The sequence below is a fragment of the Dreissena polymorpha genome, chromosome 10 (genome assembly GCF_020536995.1).
Source record: "Dreissena polymorpha isolate Duluth1 chromosome 10, UMN_Dpol_1.0, whole genome shotgun sequence".
NCBI lineage: Eukaryota > Metazoa > Mollusca > Bivalvia > Myida > Dreissenidae > Dreissena > Dreissena polymorpha.
In genome coordinates this window covers 79,580,668-79,590,773 of record NC_068364.1, presented here as the reverse complement: position 1 = coordinate 79,590,773, position 10,106 = coordinate 79,580,668, and the positions used below count along the sequence as shown (strand labels likewise).

General features: G+C 34.1%; 1 protein-coding gene across 1 annotated transcript in view; it reads right to left on the bottom strand.

Moving 5' to 3' along the window:
* Positions 1–224: 224 nt before the first annotated feature.
* The window catches only part of LOC127848146 (tRNA wybutosine-synthesizing protein 5-like), a 60,502-nt gene continuing 50,620 nt past the window's right edge, over positions 225–10,106 (bottom strand). The window contains exon 8 of the transcript XR_008034382.1: positions 225–517. The gene's annotated coding sequence lies outside the window, so the exon portion shown is untranslated. The remainder of the gene's footprint in view (positions 518–10,106) is intronic.

Sequence of the window (10,106 nt, the reverse complement as noted above, 5' to 3'; positions counted from 1 at the left end):
TAAAAGCTCCAGTAAAAAATCAAGAATAAAATTTAAAAAAGGAAAAAAAGTAGCCGGTACCAGGGCTCGAACCAGTGACCCCCGGAGTCCTGGAGTTAGTCTGAATTTAAAACGCATTAGCCCTCTCGGCTATTCTGCCGGGTGAACACAGTGTAAGTATTTTATACCTTATATAAGCAATCTTCGTAGTTTCGTAAATTTAAACGACAACAACAGAACTCTCCAAATTATTCAATCGTTTCGCGTTGCAACGCTTTATAATTTTTAGGTTTTCAAATCGTCAAAAGATACACATAATGGCTATATTGGACTATGGTAAATGTTCAGTAATACTTTTTCCTCACAAATATCATAACTAAAACGAAAACTTGCGAATCTGAATAAACTTTTTTCAATTTTGTCAATTTACCAAACCGTGAAAAGATCCCTTTAAGAGCCACCCAATTAGATTCATGACACAAATTTACTGTTGAACATCTTTACGTCCGAATCATATCCAATATTCCCTGCACTTGACCTAAAATGTATGGAATAGGAACTCTGTGATAATACTGAACACTCGCTGCTGTGCAATCAGCCGCCCATAATAATAAGCCAACCTGTGCCGGTGCAAGACACGTACAATCAATCTCACACACTAAAGGCAAACGCCCTCACCAATATGTTGTAAAAGCAGTAAGGACATAAATAATATTAACCGATTATTCCTTGTTTGTTTTCCATTCCTGAGCCCATGGTTGTGATTTTGGAAATACTTCAGGAAAGCGCGCTACCACCTTAAACGCAATGTTCAAGGAATGTCTAGGCCCTTCATGGTATCTATCACTCATATATTCATATGGGTCCTTATATTTGCCATAACTGCTTAAAAGCACCTACCTGCATTAGATTGATTGTACGGTTTACCAATTGTCAAAAAATCTTGACCCGGTGATTAAGTTCTTTACCCATCTTGATCCAGACTCACCAAGCATGACCCAGAATAAAACATGGCATTGATATTGTCAAGATAAACAATCTGACCTTGTTTAATCAAGATTGTGTACGGTAATAACCATGGCTACTAGATCAGATGTTTGACCTGGTGACCTTATTCTTGACTCCACTAGATCAGATTCGAAAATAGCCTTCATGTAGAAATGGTAAAAGGAAACATTTCGACCAAAGTCCATAATCATGATTGAATCATTAATTTGGCTTCTATATTAGATGTTGTTTCTATGATTCGTTTCTGGTTACCTACTGTTTGACCCCACTTGTCCAGATTCAACTTTGACCCAGCATTGTCAAAGTAACAATGTTATAAATGTGGTTTCAGGAGTTTGACATAGTGACCTTGTTTTAACTACTTTACCGAAATTCAAACTCGGCCTAGGTAATGTCAAGATTATCATACTGACAAATTGTCATCAAGATTGAGTTAAACCTGTGTCTGGAGAGCAATAACAAGGTTTTCCTAAGATTGTACATGGTGACCTTTTTTGACGCATGAAATCCACCATCAAGTTCAAAACTATGTTATCGATCTTCAAGTTTAACCCTATGAAACCCATCGTCAGATTTATCGACGTGATTCACGGCCTTCTATTCTATTCGACTAATAAGCCTACGTGCATAAAAGTCCCAGGCATTTCTTCCAAAGCTTTGATTGCGCGGTCTGTGATCTGGAACGCCTGTGTTGCCGGTTGCAGGTCCTTGTAACCGTATGTATCCTTGGTGTCATAAATGCTGTCGTCTAGGTGCTTCCAGAACACATTCACAACTACGCCAAACTCGAGGGAAATCACGTTTTGAAAACAGGGGGCTGAAAAAGCGACATGAACACAAAATAATGGAACATAACCTTGAATTAACATTCTGATTTACAAAATGATTTTATTACATAAACCCTTGGAATTTAACACTACAATATTCACATTACAATATATATATATATATATATATATATATATATATATATATATATATATATATATATATATATATATATATATGCGCTTAACTTAAATATGGTTCGAGTTTTAAATCAGTTACGCTTTAAATTTCACTCTTTGACAGGATTACGGTCATAAAATAGTAATGAAGAAGAAAAGAAATTGACCAAACACAGGAACGCCATCTATGACCAGCATATTTTTTACATTTGACCATGCATGAACACCTTTTAACTGTTGTTTTGTAAAATGTGTTTCGAACGTTTACATATAACTTATCTTCGAAAAAGAAAGCTTCTGTACAAACTAAATTAAGAAGGGAAAAATATTAGCTAATATTAATTGCAAATTATGTTGATCATAGACATAAGAAACAGTGGCTTATTCAAATCATAGCATTATTTAAACCTCTTAAGTTATGTTGTTGTTTTTTTAAGTTTTCAACATGCTTATCTTCCATAGAGTTCAAGAAAATTGTATAACCTCTCACAAACATTGCACAAAAGTTCGTGTGTATGTGTGTATTTGGAAGTTTATTAGATCATTCCACATATGAGGTTGCATAAGTTGAGGAACAGGAGTGTGATGCAGCGCTCCTACCTAACTAGACTCAAAAAAGTAGTGACACATTATGAAATTTTACTACAATTTCAAGCTTTTTAGTTGTTACTGAAAGATTTGCAATGTTGATATGGTCTTGAATCGTGTAGGGAAAGCCCGAGTACAGGGAAAAAAAGACCACCAGTCCGGTATGGTGACCACCAACCTATGCTTCAAGGATTGGAAGTCGAACCAGGTTTGTCTAGGTGAGAAGCGCATCAACTAATCATTGCGCTCAAAGAACAGACACAAAAAAGTTCCTTAACTGAAGCACATCATAGTTAAGTACGGTAATGCATCAATATTGAATATAGATGTATATTGGACGTTACAAAAACTTGTATCATTAATTATATATCAATTCTAACAAGATTATGTTTACCTATCTGACAAGGAACACAACAATCATTGTAAAACTGATAGCAACTTAGGAAAACATACTTTCCATTTCAAACACAAAACTTTTCTTCAACTTAATAGTATATACAATTTGGAAATTATCATTGTTTACAGCAAAAATTAAACATGTTTAGCATCGTGATTATTGGCATTTAAACGACTGTGAGTTGAATTCCTTTGCATCAACTCATTGTTTGTTTCCCATTTTACTAAAATGAATTAATAATATATCTTTACAAATAGCTCAATCAGGTGTAAAAAGAATGTTCCCAGGCATTAAGATCACTTCATATCTCTGCCTGACTGAACAACGGAAAACGATGAGTGAACGTGTCAACACTTTCGCTCTCAAGAACTTACACCAATTTTTATTTTAACTGTATTGCATCAATAGCTTATTTAGACACACTTATGTCTATTTCCTGGGTAGAATCAGTTACAGACAGATGTTCAAACAAAATTTAGATAAATCAAGAACGGACTTAATTCTTCTGTTCCTGTGGCTAAAGAAGTACATCAGCGAAGAGTTTCATCTGCTTCTATATAGCATAACATAAATTGAAATTAACATTGTAATGAAGGAGCAATTTTATTGTTTGTCACAGTTGATCAACATGACAATATTGGTCTGGATTATCAATCTTGACCAACTTCACTTTCATTATCAAACATGACCAGCTTAACTTTGATTATTTAACATGACTGACTTGATCTTGTGAATCAAACAAACTTGATCCAGATATTTAGCTCACTATTCTCTTCATGCATCAGGGTGGTTTTATAATCATTATTGTACCAGAAAATCTTTCCACATGCAGGTCAATAATAATAAATTTGAAGAATTCAACTAAACGTGGTCTATCAATAGACACATAAAATAACATTGGCTGTAGAAAGATCTAGAATGCCATTGATATTAAATTATGTGCATCACGATTTTAAACCAAAGTATACATTATTTTGTGTTCGGTTATAAGAGAACCAACTATTAACACTTAATGTACAAAGAAAATGAAGAATATAAACTGCTTGCGAGAAATAAAAAAGGAGCTTACATAAACAGTGTCTTCAATTAATTTATATTAAGATATAATTTATATCTCCCTTGTTTACAGTACTGAATTGTACTTTATTGTTTAAACAACATTTAGTTTTGAATGGAAACTACAGCCATATTACTAGATTTTTAATCCGTAATCTTGCTGGTTTATTAAGTAAAAAGAACTAACTGTTTTCTCTTTCTATATCAGACATCAGATTATATGTTTCCTTGCCCAAACCTTTATTTTGGTTGTTCCGGACTACTTGACTACCGTTAATGTCGAGCCCTGTAAATGCTTGAAGCTTTTTAGCTCTATCCCATGATTGCCATACCGTTCATGATGAGTTAGTTGATCAACCATTGACTGAACAGCACGACTCTCTTGTCACCTTGAATCTGGATCAAGAAGTCGTCCATTACCTTAAGTATAAAGAAATGTAAAACATGCCTATCAGTAAGTAATCAAGGATACCTAATGCAAACACATTATAATATGAGCCTACCAATAACAGTATTATATTATATAAAGAACATACTTGTTACAGAAATACCAGACATTAACAAAATGGCAGGCTTCTCTATCACTCTAACCAATCCGAATGACAAAAATGAGACTCACCTGAAACTGACATTCATAATGCCATTATAATTTTTCAGATAAGCCGACTATTGATTAATTATGGGGGAAAGTGAGATGCGTTTACATGTGAAAAGTATTTCAGTTCAAATAAATAGCGAACGCATCAATCATAAGAGTTGTGTTGCAGAACTACAAATGGAACATTAATAAGGAATGTCCCATCTACAGTCTGCAAATTTACAAATAAACATTCTTGAAGAAAGGCACACAAGTCTGGACTATTTACTGTATAAATATTTAGTAAATACAATAAATATAAAAAAAGTCTCTTCGACAAAAAACACCCTCTTACAGACCTTAAATCAGTCTCTTTAGGTATATCCCAAAGGTATACTTACAGACTCAACTGTCTAATATCAACAAATAATGTTATAGGATATGACATATGCACTTGCATATGGTAGTCAGGGGTACAACTCAATTATAACTGAACATCAAACTTGACAAAATAATCATTACAAATACAAACGAGGTTATGAGTATTCATGAACTTTTGCCGTAAACTTTCAACTATAAAATTATGGGCAATAATAATTGTATTTCACACTTCTTTTTGTCATGGAAAATAGTTATCCAAGTTAATATTTGCATCCTCCCATGCACGAACAAAAGATGTTAGGAGAGTATTCAATAGTATATGCTGGTCATGTGATCACCTGACCAATAAGGGTCACAATAAGTCCACAGCTGGGGATCAGGGTAGCCAATACTTACATCATCATTAGTTCACGGTTGAATACCAGGGGACACAATGCTAACATCATAATTTGTCCACAGCTGTATACCAATGGATGCAACTTACAATAACAGTTCAGCAAAGAACGGTGAAATATTTATGTCTGCTGTAAGAATTGGAAACTGTAATGGATGCCTGCAATGTTGTTGCGAGGATCATTATGTAGGTAATATTTTTCTGAATGAAACGCGTATAATGATTTTTTTTTCATATATAGTTATATACATACTTACAATTGGTGATGAAGTTCAATACAAGATGCTGCTTTAAGTAAACGCAGATACCTTGGAATGAGCCTTGATTGGCCCAATTTGAATAGGCAAAAGTCTAGTAGGTCACTGTCAAAGTCAAAATGAGGTGAGGTGAGGTGGTTGTGTTGATAGTGTTCGAATGCATCAACCATGTAAGTATCAAAGCTTTGCAGAACTCTTCAGCACAACAGCGGTCATCAGGCTGTTTGCAAATAGCTAAATCCAGCTTGTAACCAAACGGATATTAAGAGTTTTTCTATTCAGGAAAAATACTTCAACGGAAAAAATGCATGGTCTTTTTGTTGAACTAAACACAATTTGAAACTAAACCTTATTGTTCTCAGAGCACTGACACTACGAAGCCCTCGTCTTTTATCAAATGTAAACAATCCTTTAAATAGTAACATTGGACCGTATAATTCAAGACCTGTGGGTGTACACCAGTAAATGCCGCAAAAGTTTATAAACCGATGTCCAAAAGTATGCTATTAAGATATAATTTCATAGGCTTAGCTTTCTTACCAAACAAATCTAACTTCAACACAATCACCAGGACAAAGCAAGAATATAAATGTTTTAAAATTGAGTATTAGTTATCGAGTGTTAAGTGGAAAGTATAGGAGATTATAACCGATTAACTGGTATCGGTCGGTCAATACAACGTATAGGAGATTAAAACCGAGTTACTGATATCGGTCGGTCAATGTAATGTATAGGAGATTATAACCAGTTAACAGGATTCAGGAGGTAAAGGCAATGTATTGGGATTTATAACTAGTTAACAGGTTTCAGGTGGTCAAAACAAGGCATTTGGAGTTATAACCAGTTATTAGGTACCAAGCGATCCACGAACAATTCGAAGCTTTTAACCGGTTAACAGGTATTTAGTAGTTAAAGCATATTATTGGGGGTTTTAAACGTTAAAACAGGTATTGGGCGGTCAATGGAAAGTATTAGGTTTTAAACTGATTTATAGGTATCTGGTGGTCAATCCAAAGTATTTATTGTTTCAACAGGTTAATAGCATTAAACAAATACATATACATGTACAAACTTATCAACATCCTCATACATGTATGGCATTATGATACAAGAAATATAAATAAATAAGAATATTAAATAGTGTCTATTTCATAAATAAATTGTATAGCTTTATGAAGATGATATTTCGCTTAATATTTAGACTCTACGTTTTGAACCGAACTCATATCAAACTGGCAGCAAAAACGATATCATTTAAAAGACTTTATTTTTACTCGAAAAGACAAATCAATTAACGGTACTATGTAGTGGTATATCATGATTGCATTAGAGAAGGTAAATACATGTATTACATACCTTTCATTTTATTTAGATTAAACAACAACAACAACAAGTATCTATGAAAGAACCATGACCAGGGATTTTTTTTATTGAAATGGATGAGTTAACATGTTAAGCTATTTAATGTAAATTTGGTACGCGGCAAAGGGCCGTAAGCAGTACGATCATTTTTAAATGTAATTTTAAATATAAGCTAGTAGCCTCCCTTTCTGAGATGGTACTATTTTTACCAATAACATTGCCGATTTATTTCGCAGACTATATAGCCAGCTTTGCAGAAACTGCAGTCAAACTACAATAACTAAATCCTTTCTCAAACTAAAACTTTTTTTGCCACAAATGAGCAGTAAACATTAATGAATCGCGCCATGAGAAAACTAGCTCAGTGGGTACAGTGGGTTCGCATCTGAATTTTATTGATCTAGGCAATGGGTCGAATCTATATTTTTTGTTTTCATGTGCATTTTAAAGAAAAATGTATTCTTTAATTTCCACTTAATTGTTGATTGAAAATAAACGTTGTTAATTAATTAGCGTGTATTTATATAGTACTTCAGGATTTAGAAAGTGTTATATCAGAAAACTTTGGTCGTAAACCGGCGACTACACCAGCGTGTTCACAGACATTGGAGGCGAGTGATGATAGCGACGCAGATACCAGCAGCTACGACGACATCTGTCAGGGTCGTGTGCGGTCAATGGTGAATGAAGTTATTGGTGGCAATGATGACAGCGAAAGTGACGACGAAGACGATAATAAAGATCGTCCATCACTTCCACCAAACGAAAGCGTTTTCGTTGTAATAGTGATATGTGTCAGGAAACAGTGATACTGAACATTTACCATGCTCTGAAATATCCATTATATGCATTTTTGACGATTTAAAAACCTGAAACGTTTAAAGTTTTGCAACGCAAAACGATTGAATAATTTGGAGAGTTCTGTGTTGTTTTCGTTATATTTTGTGATACTACGAGGATTGCTTATATAAAGTATAAAATACATCACTCATTGTATGAGCACGGATGGCCGAGTGGTCAAAGCTATAAACTTTTACTCAAGGAGTCAGTGGTTCGAGCCCAGTTGAGGTTACTTTTTTCTTTTTTAAATTGTATTATTGTTTTTTACAGGAACTTTTTAGATCCAATGTTTACATTTATCAATATAAAGCATTACATCACAAACATCAATACATGACAAAATCTGTGAAAAGGACCCTTTATCAAATACTGTATATTCAATGTTATAAACATAATTGTAAAAAAATAAATATAAGCATTTATTATGATGTCACATGTTTGAACAAGAAAGGGTAATGGGTATACACTATTGTTGTAATGATATAAAAAAAATATACGGTTGTTGTTCGATGAACTAACTTAAACTGATTCTGATTTCGAACATTGTACGTATAAACATAATTTTTTTACGAAATACGGTAAGGCCATATGAATTGCCGCCTGTCTTTCTTCAAGGTCAACACAAGGCAATTAAAGCGACGCATGATACGACAATTTAGTTCGACATTCTGTAGCAACGCTTAATGTCGCCGCCAATGCTGAATGTCGCAAAACCTCCTAACGCTCTTTGTCGGACGCTAACTTCAATCGTCGCTAAACGATGGACTACCGTAATTTCTCTATGTTTTCGGACACTTAAAAATAATATTTTTTTTCGTGTCCAAAAACTTAGATACGAAAAATATTAACAAAATACAGGTGTCCGAAAACTTAGAGTCGAAAATGGAAGTGTTCGAAAATAGCGTCAATTGTATCAACGACTACTGGTAATAGCACGCGCTTGTAAAATACCATGCCGTATAGTATAAATTACAGTTATACATGTTTGCACGGCATTTTAAATAATTGTAAATGCTTAATTTATTTGACAGAAAGTTACTTCAAGGTTGTATTTTGACCAACGAGTTCAAAATTGAGCATGTGATGTACCGATACACGCTTGTATGTACCTGTAATTAACGCAATAAAAAAGCAAACTATGAATTCTTTGTTTGTTCATTTCCTATAGGTGTTGTGTAACACCTACCATTGTTCGTAAAACTTGTAATAGGGTGCATCACAATTTGAAACATTTAGTATTTGTCACAGTAATTTTACTGAAAAGGGGTAGTACCATTGCGGTAGATAATTGAACTGTTAATTGGCACTACCCCTGGTAATTGTCATAACGCTTATGCTATCGGGCGAAACCATTGTTTCATACCGGTTTACAAGGTTATTTACCCAAAAACGCAAATGTAATGGTTCATTGCCCTCAGGCATGCACCCGCAATGTTTTATGATGTTAATCTGGTTGTAAAACCCCATGATCGAAGTGTCATTAGATATCGAAAACAGGTTCGAAATTTGGTAAAATAGCGCTGTAAAATATACTGTCCGAAAACTTAGACACATAAATAACGGACGAAAACTCGTGTGTCCGAAAATAAAGAGTCACGAAAAATAATTATTTTTGCTAAAAATGTGGGTGTCCGAAAACTTAGAATGTCCGAAAACATAGAGTAATTACGGTATTGTAATATGTAGCAACATCAACGTACATTTCTAATACATTTAAGTTGAGATCCTTCTAGCAGGCGGCAATAATAATCAAAGAAAAAAAAAAGGAATCGATGGACATTGTTCAATAGTAGCATTCACTCTGCCAGCAATTTTTTTTAATTCGGCTGGTCCCAAACTTGCGCTCATCAACGTTTCCTCGTAAGTTAATAATGAACAATGATTTCTTGATAACTTGAGTTCGAGCATTCTTGACAATAGCACACTCATATCGCTAAACGGAGATTCGTGATAAGTCTGCTGAAGCCGCGTAATTTCATAATAGTGTCTATATGCAAAATATATGTAATTTATATGACATGTGTTTGTGATCTTGTCTTTTACTAGTTTAAGAACGTATTTTGATGGCGTGTGAATTGGAATCGCCCGGAAAAAAAATCCAATTACGGCAAAGTCGTTTTGCAAAAGAATCATTGTAAATTCCTTTACTTTAACGTGATCGTTGTTTCTTGGCTAACTCGTACATACACGCACTCATTGTTTATGTGTGGTTATAATTGTATTCGTTAGAATTAAATTTGATGAAATCTTGTCCCATGTTCAAAACCTACTTGAGTATTAAGAGCAGTAATGTTTGCAAAAAATTTAAGATGTCTGATTG